At 49.6% G+C, this 20,981-nt stretch overlaps 1 long non-coding RNA gene across 2 annotated transcripts; it reads right to left on the bottom strand.

The window, feature by feature from the left end:
* Window positions 1-15,537: 15,537 nt before the first annotated feature.
* LOC123610455 lies at window positions 15,538-20,638 on the bottom strand. 2 transcript variants are annotated; one of them, XR_006718135.1, is made up of 4 exons: window positions 20,530-20,638; window positions 18,587-18,930; window positions 17,191-17,274; window positions 15,538-16,862 (listed from the first exon to the last, which is right to left on the bottom strand). It is a non-coding gene; the product is annotated as an uncharacterized LOC123610455 (long non-coding RNA). The 2 variants fall into 2 exon arrangements; XR_006718134.1 differs by lacking the exon at window positions 18,587-18,930.
* Window positions 20,639-20,981: the final 343 nt, after the last annotated feature.

Here is a 20,981-nt window from a genome sequence, read left to right as displayed (position 1 = left end):
ACACCTTTGTAAGCTATGTGACTTTAGGCACGTGGCTTCTCACAGCGTCTATTTTTCATCTATGAAAGGAGGAAAGTAGCACCTACTATCTCATGAGGTTGTTTAGTGCATTCAGTGGAAGAACATGCGTGAAGTGCCCGGTGTTCTGCTTGGGACCTAATAAACAGGGATGCTTAATAAATGGCAAATTATTACGACGGTGACAGGAGCAGTAGGTAAGCCAGGTCTGCTCAAATAAAAGATGATTATTATGGAATAGTATCTCCTTCCGTTTCCTTCCATTCTCTTCCCTTCATGTTGAAATTCTGCTTTTCTACAAGAAAGGGAGCTAACCTATTCAACACCCACATTCTTCTTTTCCAATGTATTAAAAAAATTGTTTTTTGTCTACTTATTTATTTTGAGAGAGACAGCACGAGGAGGGGAGGGGCAGAGACAGAGAGGGAAAGAGAGAATCCCAAGCAGGGTCCGCGTTGCCAGAGCCCTACACGGGGCTTGAACTCCCGAAACCACAAGATCACGCCCTGAGCAGAAACCAAGAGTCACATGTTTAACCGACTGAGCCAGTCGGGTGTCCCTCCAGTGTGTTTTAACAGTGCTTGTCCCCTCCTACTGGCTGAACATTTTCTTTAAAAAAAAATTTTTTTTAAATGTTTATTTTTGAGAGAGACAGAGACAGAATGCAAGTGGGTTAGGGGCAGAGAGAGAGGGAGACACAGAATCTGAAGCAGGCTCCAGGCTCCGAGCTGTCAGAACAGAGCCTGACGCTGGGCTCAAACTCATGAACTGTGAGATCATGACCTGAGCTGAAGCTGGAGGCTTAACCAACTGAGCCACCCAGGCACCCCTGGCTGAACACTTTCTAGCTAGTCTCTTGAGATCATTTGTATTTTAACTCACAGGATTACCTCCACGGTGGACGCCCAGTGCCTGCAGGGGCCAAAAGCAGGACTATGGGATTATGGAATCTGCGTGTTTTCTGCCACATTCTGCTATACCAACACCCACTAAGAGTCCCGAATATTCAAAAAGGGACTAAACAATATGAATGCAAAACAGAATATATGAAAAAGTAACTTATAGTCCTGTTACCTCAGGAATTCCTTTTTTAAAAAATTTATTTCCATTTCCTTTTTCCTACAAGCATATATAATTTTGAGATGGCTGCCGTATATAGAACAAAATTCGCATCTTCGTTCTGCTTATGTAATTGTCCCAAGTTGCTGGGTACTATTCATCATTAGAATTCAACACGTCCGTTCAAGTGGATGTGCCATAATTTACTTAGTGATCACGGTCATTGACATTGCTTGCAATTTTTTATTATCCGTAGCTAGGTCTGCAAAGGTGCACATAGCTCCCCATGACCTCATTTTATTTTTTGTCTCTTTATCTTCTGACACCAGCTTGTACCACTTTTAGGGAAGTAGCATGTTTCTACTTTGCCTCTAGAATGGCTCTTCGAAAGTAAAGAAGAGCCTGGTTTTGAGTCCGTGCTCCGGTCTGGGGAATTGAGAACGGGAGGAGCGGTTCCCCCCCCACCCCGCCCGCCCGCCGCAGGTTGGAATCTGAAGCTCAATGTTGCCTCCAAGCGAGAACGCGCGGAACTGCAGGGTTGGGAGCCGGGGTCTGAGCCTTTAGTGAGGGGCGCTTTGGTTTCAGACTTAGGAAGTTGAGAGAACAGGCCGTCCTCTCCAGTTTTGAGGAGACGCTGGTCTGGTTAAGAGACGGACCTGGGGCAGTTAGACGACGACTGCCAGGTTGGAGACTTTCGGAATTCAGTTTTATGGTGGATTCCTTTTTTTTTTTTTTAATTTTTTTTTTCAACGTTTATTTATTTTTGGGACAGAGAGAGACAGAGCATGAACGGGGGAGGGGCAGAGAGAGAGGGAGACACAGAATCGGAAACAGGCTCCAGGCTCTGAGCCATCAGCCCAGAGCCTGACGCGGGGCTCGAACTCACGGACCGTGAGATCGTGACCTGGCTGAAGTCGGACGCTTAACCGACTGCGCCACCCAGGCGCCCCAGGTGGATTCCTTTCTAGAGGAAGAAAAAGAAGATTAATAATGAGTATGGTCACCGTTAATTAAATGCCTATTATGTGACAATATTTTTGTTAGGTGGTTTGTGTACGTCAGTGCTGAGTTTTCCAGCAAAGCTCTTGGAACTGCTCTTTTGCAAATGAGAGAACTGAGGCTCAGAGAGGTCAACTCTGTTGCCTAGAGTCAACTAGCTGTCAGATGTGGGAGCCAGGTTCAAAGTCAGATCTGTTGGGTTCTAAAGCCCTGCCCGTTTTATTAGACCAGGCCCATCTGCTGATGAACCTGTTTGGGCAACATTGACCTGAGTCCGGGTTGGATTGGCAGATCCCAAGGCGATACCTGTTGCTTTCACAAGACCACGGTCCTGCTATTTACCCAGAGCTCTGTTACCCAGGCCCTGCTGGGAAGCTCTGTTTTCTATGTCAGTAGGCCAGAGGGCTTTCCTGGTCGGGACTGCAGTACCAAGCACCAAGCCCTCAGTACCCAGCAGACCTGTCCTGGTTCCTCAAAGGCGGCCACCAAAAATCAAATGGTGCCAGCTTCCCGGTAGCTGAGGGTGTCCTGGGCCCTGTGCCCCAGGGCGGAGACTGCCACCCTGCCCTGGAGAGCGAGGGGCACTGTGGAGCCCACCTCTGCCAGCTGCCCACCTCCCACCCTGGGTGCCAAGGAGGCGGGGCCACAGCAAGCCCTACACTGCCACCCTCCTCCATATTGATTAGGTTAAAAATTAAGAGCATGTGAAAAGGGAAAAGCAAGCAAACAAAAAAGTCTCCACAAACCCCGGTCTCCAGACCACCCTCATTAATTAAAAAAAATCAATACTTTCCAATGGCAAAAAAGTACCTCCAACAGCATGAAAAGGCAGGGAGGAAAAAGTAAAGCCTCTTCTTCCAAAGGCAGCCTTCAAACAGCTGCTTGGATTTCCTTTAAGACTTTTCTTTTGCATGGACTAGCGCACCAATAACACATAAACTTATTTGCACGTGTTTAAAACTTACACAAATGAGGTCGCGTTACGCACAGGTCGAGCACTTTGCTTTTTTCTCATTCAATGAATGTTGGGGACATTCCGTATCAGCAGGGGCCCCATTCTTTGTAAGGGCTGCGCAGGACTAAGCTATACATGCTGTGATTGTTTTAAGCTGCCCCCTAATGGCAGTCACTGATATTTTGGTTATTCTGGTGTTTTCTTCAGCAAGTCCAGTGTGGTTACCCTACCCCATCAGCCGGTGCAGGTACGAACCTGCTGCAGGGGGCCGGGGGCGGGGGGCGGGGGCATCTGGTGGAACCTGCTCACCCAGCGGTGGCCTCCTGACCCAGCACTGGCCGCGGGGTGGGGGTGCGTGTACCCGGAGATGCTGAACTGCTGCCCCCTTGTGGCCTGGCGAGGGCGAGCCTCTTGCTAACCAGGTGCGTCCTAGTAAAACAGAATCCCACCTAAATCCTCTCCATGGAGCCTCAGCTCATCAACCCATTCTTGGTGTGAGGGAGGGAGGAAGGCAGAGAATCTTTGGTCCTTACGCCTCATGGTTCAGCCATACCTGTGGCTGAATCCAGCACTTAGTCTTGGAACAAGGATGCTCAGCTGCTACGGTGCTTGGGTGGGAATGTTTGGCAGTGATTGGGTTCCTGTAGCCTCCTGCTTAGGGTGCTAAAAACCAGGATCTCCCTTATGCTCAAATGGAAGGATCTTGTTGGAGTTAGGTAAACCTGGGTCGGCCACTGACTTGCTGTCTGTTCATCCATTCATCCGTTCTTCCAATCATTCAAAATTATTTATCGAGTGCCAACATCTTGAGTGCTAAGCTCTGTGACTTTGGATGAATTACTTCATCTCTGTGTACTTTAGTTTCCACACCTGGACGTTGAACATGTTGACATTTAAATCATATTGGGAAGGTGTAGATGAAATACGTGTTGTATGGTATAGACTCAGAAAAAGATATTTAGTGGATCTGAGAATTAGGAGATGCCTAATCTTCCAGAAGCTTACACCTTAGTTAGGGAGACCTGATGTAGGTACATAAAATGGTCAGGGACTTTTAGCAAGCACAAAATAGTGTAAGCCCATTGTGTGTGCACATGTGTGTGCACGGGTGTCCAAACTGTAGGCCTGTGGGCTGAAGCAATGCAAAGTAGGAGGTGGACTGGAGTGGGCTTCTCGGAGAGACAACTCTTTAGTCAGGCTGTGAAGCATCAGAATTGCTAGAGAGAAGATGGTGTGTCAGGAAGAAGGGACCACACAACCCAAAGGACTTTCTTCCACAGAAGTGCAATGCTGTGGTTTTACTTGCATTTCCAGCCCGTGCGCCATGGCTTCCACCCAAAAAACAATGGCAGGTCCTGTGGAGACAACCTGTTTCCTGGGGCAGTGAAGCACCCAGCCTATTCCAAGCTCAAGCTCAGTCGGAGTCATTTCTTGCTGCCCAATCAGTCAGTTGACCATCAAATGCATGCAGTAATGTTGCCCCTGCCCCAGTAGCCTCCCTGGCAACCCAGATAGACTTTGTTAGATTAATTGCAGACCAAAGTTCAAGGATTCTGATTTAACCAATGATTATTGAGCACTTGCTTTGCGCCGGGCCTTGTGCTGGATTCTTCACGTAGTTGTAAGGTTGAACTGTTACACTCATTTTTCAGAGGAAAAGACTGAGGGTCAGAGAGGATAAACGACTTGCCCAGGACCTCACAGCTAGTAAATTATAGAGTCAAGATTCCAACGAAAGCCTCCTGACTCATCGGTTTCCCCCTATGTTTCCTCTGTCCTCTTCCATCCACTCTTCTGGAGTTTAGCTCCAGGTGCAAATTAATTCCCAATAATTGGGTCTTCCATGATGTTGGTCTGAGGCTCCCTCCCCATCGGGGAGGACATAAATGGCCTCACCCCATCCAGAGTGATTGGAGGGGACTCAGGAAACCCCTGGGGGCTTCTCTTTCTTTAAAAGGTAACCCCAGGGGCACTGGGTGGCTCAGTAAGTTGAACAACCAACTTCGGCTCGGGTCATGATCTCACGGTTTGTAGGTTCGAGCCCCACACTGGGCTCTGTGCTGACAGCTCAGAGCCTGGAGCCTGCTTCCGATTCTGTGTCTCCCTCTCTCTCTGCCCCTCCCCTACTTGTGCTCTGTCTCTCTCAAAAATAAATAAATAAATAAAAAGTAAAAAAAAAAAAAAAAAAAAGGTAACCCTAAACACAACTCTGAATTTCAGTGCCAGAGTCCTTTTTTTTTTTTTTTTTTTTTTTTGAGAGAGAGAGAGAGAGAGAGAGAGAATGCAAGAATGCAGAAGGAGAGAGAGAGAGAGAAAATCCCAAGGAGGGTCTGCATTGACGGTTCAGGGGCTCAGTCTCACCGACCGAACTGTGAGTCATGACATGAGCTAAAATCAAGAGTCGGGTGCTTAACAGACTGAGCCACCAGGTGCCCCTGACTCAGCATTTCTACCTCTTTAAGAATCTGCCACATAGAAACCTCCCCCCACCCCCACCCCACGCCCCAGTCCCCGCAGTGACCAGAGTTACAGGTACAGGGATGCTCTGCCTGTGTAGTGACATCCAACTGCAAGGGACTGCTCTGAGAGCAAAAAACTCTGGGAAAACTTGGGAAGACGTCCAAGATAGGTAAAAAACAAAAAAAAAAACAAAAAAAAAAAACAGCTGTAATGCACATCTTATTCCAGTTTCATAAAGAATATACTGTGTGTAACTCTGGTTTTATGTATAGAAATACTTAGTTGAATATGCACCAAATTATTTATGGGCATGTGGGGGGGGGTTGTCCATATTTTTTAATACTTCTCTAATTTTATTTTATTTTTTATGTTTATTCATTTTTTTTTCAACGTTTATTTATTTTTGGGACAGAGAGAGACAGAGCATGAACGGGGGAGGGGCAGAGAGAGAGGGAGACACAGAATCGGAAACAGGCTCCAGGCTCTGAGCCCTCAGCCCAGAGCCTGACGCGGGGCTCGAACTCACGGACCGCGAGATCGTGACCTGGCTGAAGTCGGACGCTTAACCGACTGCGCCACCCAGGCGCCCCTGTTTATTCATTTTTGAGAGAGACAGACAGACAGATAGAGTGTGAGAAGAGGAGAGGCAGAGAGAGAGGGAGACGCAGAATCTGAAGCAGGCTCCAGGCTCTGAGCTATCAGCACAGAGCCCGATGCGGGCTCGAACTTGTGGACTAGGAGATCGTGACCTGAGCCGAAGTCGGATGCTTAACCGACTGAGCCACCCCAATGCCCCAATATTCCTCTAATTTTATTTATTTTATTTTTTTATTATTTTTAAAAAAAATTTTTTTCAACGTTTTATTTATTTTTGGGACAGAGAGAGACAGAGCATGAACGGGGGAGGGGCAGAGAGAGAGGGAGACACAGAGTCGGAAACAGGCTCCAGGCTCCGAGCCATCAGCCCAGAGCCTGACGCGGGGCTCGAACTCACGGACCACGAGATTGTGACCTGGCTGAAGTCGGACGCTCAACCGACTGCGCCACCCGGGCGCCCCAATATTCCTCTAATTTAAAAATTCTGTGTCAGGTGAGAGGCCAGCCTGCAATCTCTACTGGCCAAGGCAGGCAGGCGGTCTCCATCTTGGGGGGTGTGGAGACGAGGTCATCAGGGCCTCGGGTGTACAGGTTCCAGGGTGTGTGTGCTCGTCTTGACATCACTGGCTGTGTGAGTGGCAAGGTGGAAGGTGGGGGAGCAGCTGTGAGATGGGCTGTCGGCTGCACAGGGTGGGGACTGCTTCTCTTCTACTTATCCTGGCCGACTACAGGCTGAGCCCACCTGCACAAGGTGGCTCCCACCTCTGTAGGGTGCCTTATAGCGTCCCAGGCTTGGTTCCTGGTCCTTTTCATCCAGGCCCCAATAGCTTTGTGACACAGAAATTATTACCATCTCTATTTAATAAACGAGAAAACGAGGGCCAGGATGGGTAAGTGGCTTGTCTGAAGTTACATGTTTGATGGTAGAGCCCAGACTGTAGCCCAGGTCCTTGGGCTGTGGAGTCGTTTCTCTCTCTCTCTCTCTCTCTTGCTTCAGTAAATTTTCCTTGAGTCAATGGTATTTTATACACTTCGGATTGAACAGTTCAATGCTCAATCTAGTTAAAGAAAGAGGGACAGAATATATTAAGTTACAACATTGACAACTGCAAAGATTAGGGTTTCAGGCATAGCTGTATCAGGGTGCTCAAATGGTGTTACTAAAGATCTACTTTCTCCATCTCCCAGTTCCTCTTTTCCCTGTACTGGCTCAAATCTCAGGCAGGCTCTTTCTACATGGTGGCAAGACAGCCCTCAGCAAGCCCCAATTTCTTTCCGTGGAAAGATGCCTTAGAGAGGCAAGAGGCTGGACTTCAACTCAGACTGAATCCCGGTGAAGCCAGAGCCGGGATCCGTGAGTGAGGAACATCGCTTTGCATCAAGACTACAAAGTGATGGCCGAAAGTGTCTCTTTGTTTGGCCTCCGCAGTGTTTTTATTTATTTATCTTTACATTTTAATTAATTAGTTAATTAATTAGCACAGTGTTTTTTTTTTTTTAAACTTTGAGTTGGTTGCCAATATTTGAAAATCAGATTTCATGTTCAATTCGTATTTCCAGCTTTTGAAAAAAAATCGGAGTCTTCATCCTCGTCGGGGAACACACTCACTGGCAGCTTTCCCCTCCAGTCTGGGTGTGCGGGTTTCTAGAGCATCACAGTCCCCACCCCTCCTTCTTGTCTCCTGTACCTGGTCTGCTTCACTCATAGAAAGTATAAGTCGTAGAAAGAGTAGTTAACAGCGTGGCCTTGAGCCAGAGTGTCTGGGTTTGAGTTTTACCTACTGGCTGTGTATCTTAGACAGGTTAGCTAATTGTTTTCTGCCTTAGTTTACAAACCTGTGAAATGGGGACAGTAGTAGGGTGTATCTCATGAGGCTGTTTGGGGAGGCTTAAGTGAGCATATATAGAAAAACTGCCTGGTGCATTGACAGCATTTTATAAAAGTTAACTATTATTAAAATTGTCTTCTGGCTATATATATTTGCAGTGTTTGGACAGCCCCTTTCCCCTTACAGTGACAAACGTTTTTCCTTCTCAAATTGTGAAACCGTCTTCATCCAGTCTGATAGAAGAGTTTGCAGAGGGGGTTATGAACTTGTCCAAGATGTTGGTCGAAACAAGGCAAACAGAGAAAGGAGGCCAGTGTGAACCTCCCGCCACGGCCGTGCCTTTGGAAGCTGCTGCTCCTGGCTGGGAGCCTGCTGTGACCCCGGGGAACCGCTGAGCAGGCTGTCACTCAGCGTCCCCAACACCCTGGCCTGTCAGGCAGAGACCATTCCCTTCTGCTCGGCACCAGACACCTTCAGACCCTGGAGTTGGGAGGCCCTGCTCTTCTGCTGCTCAGCTGGGCTGCTTGGCCCTGCTCTGGACAGGCTCAGAGGACAGAGGCAGAGCTTAGAGCCCTTTCGGATGGCAGCTGGGATTCAAGCTGTCAACCGGAGGCGAGTCGACACAGCCGGGCTGCGGAGACCAGGCGGCCGCGCGGAAGGGCAGGAGGTGATGCTGTGCAGGTCTCCCGCCCCTGCGCTCTCTTCTATTTATAATTCCCCTTGATAATAGGGCACATTCATCCCCCTGCAGGCCACTAATTGCTCTGGAGCGAAGGGATGACAGCCTAATTATTCACTTCACAAAAATTAAAGTTGGGCCATGTCAACAAAGTCCATTCGCTGTCACCCAGATGCAATTTGTTGCCCTTCGTTGGGGCAAAGGGCAGTTAGAAAAAACCCCCAGACCCTGGCCTGGTTCCAGCTCGAGCAGACTTTTATTTTCTGGCCTCAAATTATCTCTGGGAGGTTCTGTTTCTAGGAGACAGAATGCCTCTTCCTCTTGGCCGTAAACTGCGGTCAGCCTGCTTCCCTGACAGGAGGGCGACATTTTGGTTCCTGGAAATAAGGCATCTGAGAGCTAGAAGGACCTCAGGGAGATTAAAAACCAGCAACTACTGGGCCCAGTTTAGCCCATGGATTTGTTTTATTTGGCTAGCGGGGTGTTTAAAAAGCTAGACGAAAACAATTTGAGATAACATCCACATTACATAAAATTAACCATTTTGAAGTGTGCGATTCAGTGGCATTTGATACATTCACGATGTTGTACGACCTCTATGTGGTTCCAAACAATGTCCATCACCCCAGAAGGACCCCCCAGTCACTCCCCATTGTCCCTTCCCGCCAGACCCTGGCAACCACCAGAGTTGCTGGTCGATACTCTCTACTCTGGATATTTCACATAGATGGAATCATATAACAGGTGGCCTTTTGTGATTGGCTTCTTTCACTTTGCGTAATGTTTTTGAGGCGAGTCCACCTCAAAACGGTGCGGTGTGTTTCCGTACTTTATTCCTTGCAAGCTGAATAACTTCAGAAAGCTTTTGCGTTAGTTTATAACAGCCTCCCTGAGATACACTCCGCACGCCATCCAGTTCACCTTCTGAAGCACGCAGCTGCGTGCATTTCACTATGGCGTGCAGCCATCAGCACAACCAAATTAGCTTTTGACCCTGAAGAATCAGATTTCGCAGAATGCCTTGGAAAACCAGAAGATGCGGTAACACCAAGCCCCCGAGTCACAACACGGTACTGCGGCCCAGCCCTCTCGATGGCACTTGGGTTTACAGGTCGTATGGCTTCCTGCGGTGCGGAACAGGCCCCTTCACTTGTTTGCCGATCGCCTGGTCCTAGAGGCGTCTGTGAGCGTGTGAGACTGTCCGATGCCCTGCATGGACACATGAAGAAGCTGAGACCCCGCCTGGCCACGCTGAGGTCACGTGAGATGGGCTGCAGGTTAGAATGCAGACTTTCCAACTCCTAGCCCCACACTCCCTCCACTCTCACATGGCTCTTTCTACAGCTGTTGAAGCTAATTGTCGGAATATCTTAAGGGAGGTGTGACCCTATGTTTGTGACAGCCTTTACACCGTGTCATTTGATTAATGGGTGTGTTGGGGATGTCTGCTCCCTTTGGTGATTATACTCCAAGCTTCTTTTGGGGAAACCCCCCAAATAATTCCATGGTTTGGGTGGGGGCAGGCCCTGAGCGCCCCCATCTTAGGGAAGAGCTTGTAAATTTCCAAGCCTGACAGTCAGACTCTGTCCGGATCAGAGCTGAGGAACTTTTGTTGGGTTACTGGAAAAGGGAAGCTCCTTCCCTGGTAAGGGTCCTGACGCGGTGAGATGTGAGTGGAGGCCTGCTGAGGGCTATCTCACCATCGTGTGGAAAACCTGCCTGAGACTTGAGCCAGTGTAGGGGGGAGAAAAGAACTGAGAGATGGCGAAAGCAGATCTGTAGTAACATTTGAGCACCCTGATACAGCTGTGCCTGAAACCCTAATCTTTTCAGTTTTCAGTGTTGTAACTTAATATATTTTGCCACTGTTTTTTTTTTTTCTTAAACTGGATTGAGCTGGGTTTCTCGCATTGAGCCACTGAATCCTAGGTGTATGAAACACTATTCACTCAAAGAACCTTTATTGAGCACTTATCCCATATCAGAGTATTCACATACGTGATCTCATTTATGTGAAAACTCTGTAAGATAGGTAGCTACAATTATTTCTGGTTTATGGACAGGATGGGAGGATTAGGAAGGTGACTTACCCAGAGATACTCAGACTGTGAGTGAGTGACCTGGGCTTTTAACCTCATTTCCAAAGCTAGTTCCCACACCATAACTCCCCAGTGCATGTTGGAAATGTTTTCCATTTTCCAAAGAGCTTAAACACATTTTCTGCCCCCAACTCTGTGATAAACTGTGAAAATGTTGGAGTATGTAGAAAGTATATGAAAAATTCTACAACTCATAAATAACCCTCGTGAACATTTTAATGTAGACACTCACGATTTTGTAACATACGAAAGTTTATATAGAAAGAATAAAAGATAAGCCAGTCTGTACCATTTCATATGCTGCCTTTATCACTTAAAATGATGTCATAAGAATGAAGACAGTTTTCCTTGTGTTTCTTGAGTCAGAGGAAAGAGGCAGCTTGCTAAAGCTTTGGGGTAGAGCTGGCGCTGACCCGCCCCTGGCTTGTGGCCTAGAGCCCCGTGTGGCACCTCTGTGTCCAGGTGGCCCCTTCCCCGCCTGGGGCTTGATAGACCAGCGGGACTCCCCGGAAGAGTCGGCGTCCCCAGGTCTGTACTGGATTCTGTCCAGCAGCAGCCAGAGCCATGGGAGACCACAGGGCCAGGAAGGGACGGCTTCCATGTCCGTTTCCTACGCAGGCAGGGTGTGTTGTAGTGGAGTCAGTGTAAATGTGAGTCCCATGGGGAGGTGGAGCAGGCTGTGCTGGAAGCTCTGGTTTTGCTCCCGGTGTGACATTCCCATCACCTCCAGGATCACCTCCAGACCTAGGAGGCGCTGAGGCTTCCTCCCTTCGCCCGCTTGATCAAAAACACGCTGTGCTCTCAACGGCCGCCAGGTGGCGCTATGGAATAGGAAACGAAATTGCCGCTCAAGCTACCGGAGGAGACCTGAAGGCCGAGGAGATGAGATCTTTAAGAGAAGGAGGCAAGCTGGGAATGTACAGTTACTGAGCGTGCACCATGCAGGGTGAGCAGGGAAGGTGAGATCCCAGACAAAAGTAGGAGCACACTGGGGAAGAAAGATACAACGGTAATGAATCAATTAACACGTCGTCACTGGAAGCTAACACAAGAGGCATCTGATGGAGAGGAAATTCCCGTGGGCGGTGGGGTCACACAGTCTGGGTGTGGATCCATGTTCAGGGACTTACTGGCGCGATCACAGCAAGTCACTTCGTTTCTGAGCCGGAGTTTCTTCATCTGTAAAAGGTACCGAGCTCTTACAGGCTGTGTTGTCCTGAGGCAACCTCTGGGCTCCAGGGTTGATGAGAAAAGGAGGAAGGGAGGCTCTTGTCTGGATGGCTCCCATTGCCTGTTGGGAAGGTGTGATTAGCTCAAGGTTCTCTATGGTGTTTTGGTCCTCTGTGTGCTCACTGAGGCCAGGATGGTGTCATTTTTTGCACAATGCCTGCCCTGCTACCTTGTACATACAAAGTGCCCAGGACATTGTGTATTTTATTGAATCAGTTGAATGGATGTAAATTACAGAACATGACCATGGGTTTCAAGCTGTGATATGGACAGTGGATACTGGCCATCAGGTAAAATAAAGGGGTTTAGGAAGGCTTCTTGGAGCAAGTGGGGCTTAGAAACGGGGCAGGATTGACTAGGGAGATGAGAATCCCAGCGTTTTGGGCTAGGGGGCAGCATGAGCAAAGACCCTGAGGTGGGAGTGGGGGAATGGATGTGGTGCAGGAGGGAGGTGTCTTGCTGGTGCTGGGAGAAGAGTGAGGAGCTGGAGCAGCTAGGAGGGAGTGGCGCCGTGTGGCAGCCCGAAGAGCCCAGCTGTGAAGTGCTTGGATTTGCCTTGGCAGGTGCAGGCCACTGGGCGGTCAGGTCTAGGACACCTGTCCCTGGGGCAGTCACCAAGTCAAGTCTGTCTTGGTTCCAGACCCTCCCACCTTGCCCAGAGCCTCAGGGCTACAGGGGCTGCCGTTCATATAGGTGTCTGCCGGGTCTGGAGGGTGTCAGTGCAGGCAGGGGCCATGGATATCCAAGAATCTTTTGAGGTTCAAGGCCCCCTGCTGTCTGAGGCCTTACCTGCGAGGAGGGAGAGGAGAGGTTAGGAGGCTGTTCTAGGGGTTTGGAGGGACCGTGTTAGGCCAACATAGTCTCTTCCATTGGATAGCTTCCATGAAACGGGAGAGGCTACAACTGCCCTCCTTGTGGTGTGTGGGGCAAGGAGCCAGGAGGCCAGGCCCAGGGGCCCCTGACTGGGTGAGTGCTAAATAGGTCTGTGTAAACTGCAGGGCTCTGGGACCAGGAACAAACTGGTGGGTAGATGTGTGCTTGCTCACAGGCAGCTCCTGGATCCTGGCTGTGGAGATCCTAATTCGGAGGTTTATTGTGAGGACCTCAGTGCTTCTGGGGATGTGGTCACCGGACTGTACTTGGAAGAAAATGCTGGACTTTACCTGTGTGATCGATAAAAGTAACGTGCCCCACTGCCCGGCTTGGTGGGATCTCCTGACAAGGGGAACCGAATTTACTGTGCACCTATTTTGTGCCAGCAATACATAATCTTATTTAACCCTTTTCGTAAAATTTTTTGGTGTGTTTATTTATTTTTGAGACAGGGAGAGGCAGAGCATGAGCGGGGGAGGGGCAGAGAGAGAGGGGGACGCAGAATCCGAAGCAGGCTCCAGGCTCCGAGCTGTCAGCACAGAGCCCGACACTGGGCTCGAACTCAGGAGCCGTGAGATCATGACCTGAGCCAAAATCGGACACATAACTGACTGAGCCACCAAGGTGCCCCTACTTAGTACTTTAAAATGCACAAACTGCTTTTGCTTCGTTCTCTCTCGAATCTGTTTTTAATCCCCTGATACCCGGTGAGCAAATAAGGCAGTTTAAAGAAAACCATCGCCCTCATTTTACAGATAAGGAAATGGAGGTGCAGAGAAGTTGAGGCTGGTCTAGGAGGCAGCTGACCAGCGAGAGGAGGGAACAGAACAAGCCTGAGTCCACAGATCCCAGGTTGGGTAGTGACAGGCAGGGGCAGGCTGCATTTCCTGTTGCCACTGGGGGCCTGGCAAGAAGGGTGTATATTCATGCTCTGGCTGGTGGGCAAGAGCACCTCAAGCCTGGGCCCCAGAAGGCACCGTGGGGTGAAGGGAAAGGAACTCACCTACCGTTGTATCAGTTAGACCGCCTTTGGCTGCAAGTAACAAGAAACCCCACCGACACTGGCTTGAGCTACAGAAAATTGAATGATCTCATGGACAAAGAGTCTGGAGAAGGCATTTGCAGGTATGGCTCAGTAGCCCTGCCATGGCCTCGGAGGTCAAGGCCTTCTCTTTCTTCCTTTCTTTTTCTTAAATTTAATTTTTTATTTTTTTAAATTTACGTCCAAATTAGTTAGCGTATAGCACAACAATGATTTCAGGAGTAGATTCCTTAGTGCCCCTGACCCATTTAGCCCATCCCCCCCTCCCACAACCCCTCCAGTAACCCTCAGTTTGTTCTCCGTATTTATGAGTCTCTTCTGTTTCGTCCCCCTCCTGTTTTTATATTATTTTTGTTTCCCTTCCCTTATGTTCATCCGTTTTGTCTCTTAAAGTCCTCATATGAGTGAAGTCATGATTTTTGTCTTTCTGTAATTTCCCTTAGCATAATACCCTCCAGTTCCATCCACGTAGTTGCAAATGGCAAGATTTCATTCTTTTTTTTTTTTTTTCAACGTTTATTTATTTTTTTGGGGACAGAGAGAGACAGAGCATGAACGGGGGAGGGGCAGAGAGAGAGGGAGACACAGAATCGGAAACAGGCTCCAGGCTCTGAGCCCTCAGCCCAGAGCCTGACGCGGGGCTCGAACTCACGGACCGCGAGATCGTGACCTGGCTGAAGTCGGACGCTTAACCGACTGCGCCACCCAGGCGCCCCTAGATTTCATTCTTTTTGATTGCCAAGGAATACTCCATTGTGTGTGTGTGTGTGTGTGTATGTGTATATATATACATATATATACACCATATATATATGCATATATATGAACATGTATGTACATATACGTATATATGCATATATACGTACATATATGTATACATATATATGCATATATATCTATATATATGTATACATATGTATACATATATATGCATACATATGTATGCATATATATACACCACATCTTCTTCATCCATTCATCCATCCATGGACATTGGGCTCTTTCCATACTTTGGCTATTGTCGATGGTGCTGCTATAAACAAGGCCTTCTTTTTCTACTCCACCGGCTTTAGCATGTTGGTCTTACATCTGTCCTCTAGATCACTAGATGGTTGCTGCCGCTCCAGGCCACACATCCTCACACAGAGCAGGATGCCAAAGAGGACATTTCCCACAGTGCTCTTTTTTTTGGGTCAGCAACCTCAGAAAATCTTGGCAGACTTCTTACATCTCATTGACCAGAGCTGGGTCACACGACCATTCCTGGACTCTCACTGGCAAAGAGGAGCAGGATGGCCGAGACTGGCTCAGACAAAGCATAACTTACCTGCTGGGTCTAGGAGCGAGAGTCTGGCTTTACTCAGCAAGGTGTCTGAGCAATGTCCATGTGTGTTATTGAGGAAGAAGGGGCAGGCAGGTTGTGGGGTGATACAGAGGAAAGCTTGTTGTATAGGAGACCACTTGTGTCTTCCTCAATCGTGGTGGGGCTGGGTCTAGCCTGGCTCTCCTTGGGCAGGGGAGGGGGCCGCCGTGGCAGGTGTGTACCTGTGATATGGTGGGCCTGCCTGTGAGCGAGGGCCTGGGTGGTTCCTGACTCAGCTGCCAGCAGGATGGCACAGGTGGGAGGGGTGAGTGCAGTGGCCTTTGCCTTGCAGTGGATTCAATAAAGCTTTTTTCTTTTTTTTCTTTTTTTTTTCAATGTGGGGCCGCAGTCCCTTTAATAGGAGAGAGAGCAGGCCTGGAGCTTGGTGTTTCAGAAGAGCCTTTGGGGGCCGTTTACCTTTCTTGGAGCTTTGCCACGTCTCTCGTGATCATTCTATACCTTTGTCTCAATGTCAGGGGCAAGGTTAGGGTGGAGGCTGCCAAGGTGAAAGAGATAGAGTTGGAGGAGAGCATCCAGTGGGGATGGATGCGTCCCAGGGGTGTGGCGAGGGGCTGCCCAGGCTGTTCACTGCACAACCCAAGTGGCTGTGACTTGCATAGATCATGGCATTTAAGGGCCCCCTAGAGCTGTGTGGGCACAGACTGGAAGACCCGATGAAGCCATACATGTGTGTGGACACAGGGCACAGATTTGGGGCTGTGGGACACTTGCTGCATTGTATTTGCCATCTCTCCTCTTCATTCCCCCCACCCTGTTCCCCCTCCCTGCCTCTCAGTCACCTGGCCCTGCACATCTGTCTTCCTGCGGTTGTCTTCCACTCCCTGGGGCCACTACTCCCTTTTCTGGTCACCTTAGCCCTCAAGGCAAGGTTCTGCCGCTGGAACCCAGAATCCAGGCCTGCTAGTGTGAAGACGGGGACCATTTTCAGTCCTCCCTGAATTTTCTCCATCTGCCCACGCTCCAATGTCTCTGAGCAGCCTCTCACCTCCTGCTCCCCTCAGTCTCTTCACTGGGGGCCCAGCTTCCATCTAACGTCAGCTGAGTCCAGAGCTCAGTGAGGGAGAGTCAGTGGATGCGGGTGGGGCGCAGGCCCCGTGCTGCCGAGGTGTGCTCCTTCCCCTTGCCTGCTGGATTGTTCTCTTCATCTCAGGTCTGGGGCTGTCCTCTCCATTTCTCCAGCTGACCTGCAAATGGGCCCCACTGTTTTGGGGCAAATGGAGAGATACAGGGGGAGGAGCTTGGAGAAGGATCCATGCCAATTCCTTTCCAGGGCTTGATGAGGCTTCTTGCTCGGGACTGCAGACCAGTAACGTCACCTTTATATGGGAAGAATGACACCCTGTTGCCACGCAGCCCTTGAAAACTACCTCGGCCCCTTTGTTGTCTATAAGCCCCGTTGGGGAATGTGGTGAGTGATCGTGTCCGATGACCAGATAACAACAGCAGCAGCACTGTCCCCCCCCATGGCAGACCTGAACAAAGCCTGGCAGACGGCTCCCGGGGCACACACTCCTTGGATCGGATGGCAGCATTTGCACGTCAGTCTGGTTCTTGAGCTGCTGCTTTTCCATTTCCTCGTCTGACTTTTAACATCCACTTTTGCAATGCTGATCCTCGGAGGGCAGATATCTGGGCAATCTTGCAAAGAAGGTACCCAGGAGATAAGAAAAGTAGAAAGATAGACACGATAAAAGAACGATAAAGGACTGTTAAAGGAACGATAAAACTGACTTTTTTTTTTTAATTTTTTTTTTAATGTTTTATTCATTTTTGAGACAGAGAGAGACAGAGCATGAACGGGGGAGGGGCAGAGAGAGAGGGAGACACAGAATCGGAAGCATGCTCCAGGCTCTGAGCCATCAGCCCAGAGCCCGACGTGGGGCTCGAACTCACGGACCGCGAGATCGTGACCTGGCTGAAGTCGGACGCTTAACCGACTGCGCCACCCAGGCGCCCCAAAACTGACTTTTAAGTTGTGAGTTGCCTCTCTTGAATCTGGATTTTGAAATATTTTGCTGGAGACTTCTTTTCGCCCCCAAACCTAATAACACTAACGACAACAATAAAACAACAACAACATCAGTGACAGCAGCTACCATCACTGAGTGAGTTTTATGTGCTGGTTGCTGAGCTCATTTAATTTAACATAGCAGCTATTATCATCACCATTTTACAGATGGCAAAACTGAGGCCCAGAAAGGGGAAATGACTCGCTCAAAGTCACATACCTCATAAGACTTGGAGGCAGTATTTGAACTCAGCCAAGGGGGCTCTAAAAGGTAGGTCCTGCATTTGGCTGCATTGCCCCCTCCAGTGAGCTGTAGTGAGAGGAACGCCAACTCAGAGAAGGTCAGTGATGCACAGGGTCTGTGCCAGGTGGACCTGATGAGGAAGAGGTAGTGGTCTTTTCATTCTTTTTATTTAAGAAAATTTTTAAAATTCATTTGAGACAGAGCGAGTGGGGGAGAAGGGCAAAGGGAGAGAGTCTTAAGCAGACTCCAGGCTCAGCCGGAAATATGATGTGGGGCTCGATCCCATGACCCTGGGATTGTGACCTGAGCCGAAACTAAGAGTCAGATGCTTGACTGACTGAGCCACCCAGGCGCCCCCAGAGGTAGTGGTCTTTTAAGAGTTGCACCCCGGGGCTCCTAGGCCAGGGGTTCTTGTTCTGGGTAGGTCCTGTGGTTGGTGAGTGGAGCAGTGGGGGAGCCCAGAAGCTTCCCTAGGCTCATGGCTCTCACTGCCTTCTCTGCCGTATCTTGCTCCCACCTGGGGCCCGGCACGGGTCTGAGGGGACAGGTGCTAATTCCAACCTTCCAAACTGGGAGATGAGGCTCAAAGTCCTGCCACCCAGAAACGACAGGAAGCCGGAGTCATCTGTCACACCTGCTCTCCTGCAGACCCTCTGGCAGAGCACATCTCCCCTGCTCGGCTTGCTCTGACTGCACTTGGGAAGGTCTGGAGGGAGGTTCTCAGTGACAAGAATCTCTTGAGGAGGCGAGAAAAGGGAAGGAAGGACCTGTGAGGCTTTCAGGATGGCCTCCCAAAATCAGTGGCCTGTTCTTTCTTCCTTGTGACTGCTCCTCACTGGATTCCCACCCACATCTGGGCCGTGATTGCTGTCATCGTGTGGCCCTTTCCAGGAACAGTGGGTGGAGTTATCCTGATGTTTTTCCGAATTCAAAGAATTTCTCCAGCCTCTTAGAACTCAGGGATGGCCTGGACTTGGCCCGAGAGCTGCCGGGCTGTGTTTCCCCGGCCTCTAGTGAGGGTCAGATTCTGAAGATCACTTCTCTGTCCCTTCCCTCTGCTTCCCTTTCCTGTTCCCCACTCTTCCCCGGCAGTCCCAACCCCATTCCCACCTTGATGCTTCCCAGCCAGAGATGCGTGTTTGGAGGCTCTGCATTTGGCTTTCCTGGTGGTCCTTTTCCTGGCCCTGTGGTTCTTGATAGCTCATGATGGCTTGGGTGGAAACTCCTGCTCCAGCCCCAGATCCCTAGAAACCCAACCCCGGCCTCGGCCCCTCCAGGGCACCTGGCATGCCCCATCCCTGCCTCCCGGGCTGCGGCTGCGAGACGGAACACGCTGAAGCCAATGGAGAGATGGGTGCAACGAGGCCCTACGCTCCCAGCCCCCTGCCATCTCTCCACCCCCAGCACTTCCCGGGGCACTGAGTAATGCTGAAGGGTGGCAAGTCTCTGGCAGTCTTAAGGTAGAAACAGAGAAAAGGGAAATAAAGTGAGAAACAAGTGGCAAATAGAAAAAAGAATAGCATTACTGTTGTTGAGTGCACTGTGCTTGGCACCTTACATAGATTATCTCGTTCTATCTCCATAGCAGTCCTCTGTAGCCGGCACTGTTAACCCCATTCACAGATGAGGAAACAGGTTCACAGGGGGATTCTGACCCCCTCAAGGCCCCACGGCTGGGCAGTGGCAAAGCTGGCAACCCTGGATCTATCTTTATCCCAACGAATCCCTTTTAAATCTCCAGTCCAGGCCTTTCTCTCAGAGCTCCAAATCCTTATATCAGATACTCCCTACATGGCTCTGCTCTGAGCAATCAGTGTATTTCTTCTCCCTGGCCACAGTGACTGTGGAAAACACACACACACACACACACACACACACACACACACACACACACACACACGGGCCAACGAGAACCCTTGGGAAGGAGAAATTTTTTTCCTCTGTGATTGCCAGTAGGAAGGAGGCTGTAAGCCTGCAGCATCCAAGGGATGCCACATGGCATCCTAGAAGGAGGCTGGCATGGAGAGAATCGGGTCTGAAAGATGGAGAGGAGGCAGCTAAGTCCTCATGGCACCGTGTGAGCCTGGATCCAACTATGCCTGAAGCTGGAACCCTGACCTTTTTAGCCAATAAATTCCCTTTGTTGGCTTAAAGCAGTTTGAATTGGGCTGCTGCCACTGGCAAGCAAAATCGTCTAATACAATTGCCAGGACTTGCCCTAATTCCCATTTAAGTGATTTTGTTAGATCTGTCCTTTTGAAGCACCTGGTGCACAAAGGCCTTATAGTCCGCCTTGCTCCCAAGTGGGCTGTCTTTTATAATTAGTTGTATGCTCCCAAGCCTGGGGCATAGAAGGTGCTTTATACAGACTTTTTAAAAATTTCTCTCTCTCTTATTATCCTTATTTTTTTAAATAAATAACTTTTGAGTTCTAGACTAACAGCCAGCAACCACCTCCCTCTTGCCTGTTCTGACCTAGTCATATATTTAGTTCTTTTCAACCCTCTCCCTAAACTTTGTAGCCTCTCCATCTCCCTGGTTCTTGCTGTCTTTATAAATACATGAAATGCTCTGAGTGGCAGGTTGTGAATCCTCAGGGGCTCCCTTCACTTTGGTGTTCCCAGATACAATGTAGGAGCCTAGGCCCTAGAGTTTCGGGACACTTTGGCCTGTCCTGCTTTGCCCCTCTGCCAGCCTCTGGCCTCTTCTGAGAAATGCTTAGGGAGCCATACACCTACATCGAGTGGCTCAGTCCTCCAGATTTCTGCTTTGTCCAGTGACCTGGGTAGACCGAGATTGAAGACACAAGCTGAGCTAGACCGTGGTTCTCTCTCCTACGGCGGGGTTGGGAGTCCAGAAAGTTCTCTACAAAAATGGTTGGCTTGGTTTGGGGCTCCTGTTGGACCCAGCAGAACCTGGATGGAGAATCTCCTACTTTATCAAAGCCTGGCTCACTTCCTTGAAATGATCTTTCTCACTCCCACTGCCCCAATGGGAAAACTGAGGCAGAAACGAAGGAATGACCTGCTGGAAATCATAACCCAGAGTCTGACCTTTGGACTCGGAATCCCACGCTGCGCTTTTCTGCACACGTAATTCGTCCTGCTGCTTTATTTGGTCTCTTTCCTTCCGAGCGGGAAACACAGCTGTTGGAGCTTTGGGGGAGGATGTAATGCTTATTAAGACCCCCGCTCCCCAGGCAATGGCTCAATGGCTGAACTCCTGACCCTCGGGCTGCTGCAGGAAGTGTGACGTACTGGCTCCGGCTGGATTCTGAGGTCCGTGGGGAGAGGCAGACAAGCCAGATTGAATTCTTGCGTCCAGGAGGTTAAATATGTGTAAGGGAATGGCAGAGCTAAAGCTGCTGATGCACTTCTCTCGGCTCCCGGAGGAATCGGCTCTGCTGGAATGACGTGTGAGCATCCGTGAGCCTGCTGCTGGGAGGGTCCTGGCGGGATCTGGTGGCCCTCAGAGGCTGCAGGTGTGAGCTCTGGGCCCCGGGGTC

Source organism: Leopardus geoffroyi, chromosome A1 (genome assembly GCF_018350155.1).
Source record: "Leopardus geoffroyi isolate Oge1 chromosome A1, O.geoffroyi_Oge1_pat1.0, whole genome shotgun sequence".
Classification (NCBI taxonomy): Eukaryota; Metazoa; Chordata; class Mammalia; order Carnivora; family Felidae; genus Leopardus; species Leopardus geoffroyi.
The sequence above is the reverse complement of the archived record's forward strand: the minus strand, read 5'-3'. Positions and strand labels throughout refer to the sequence as shown.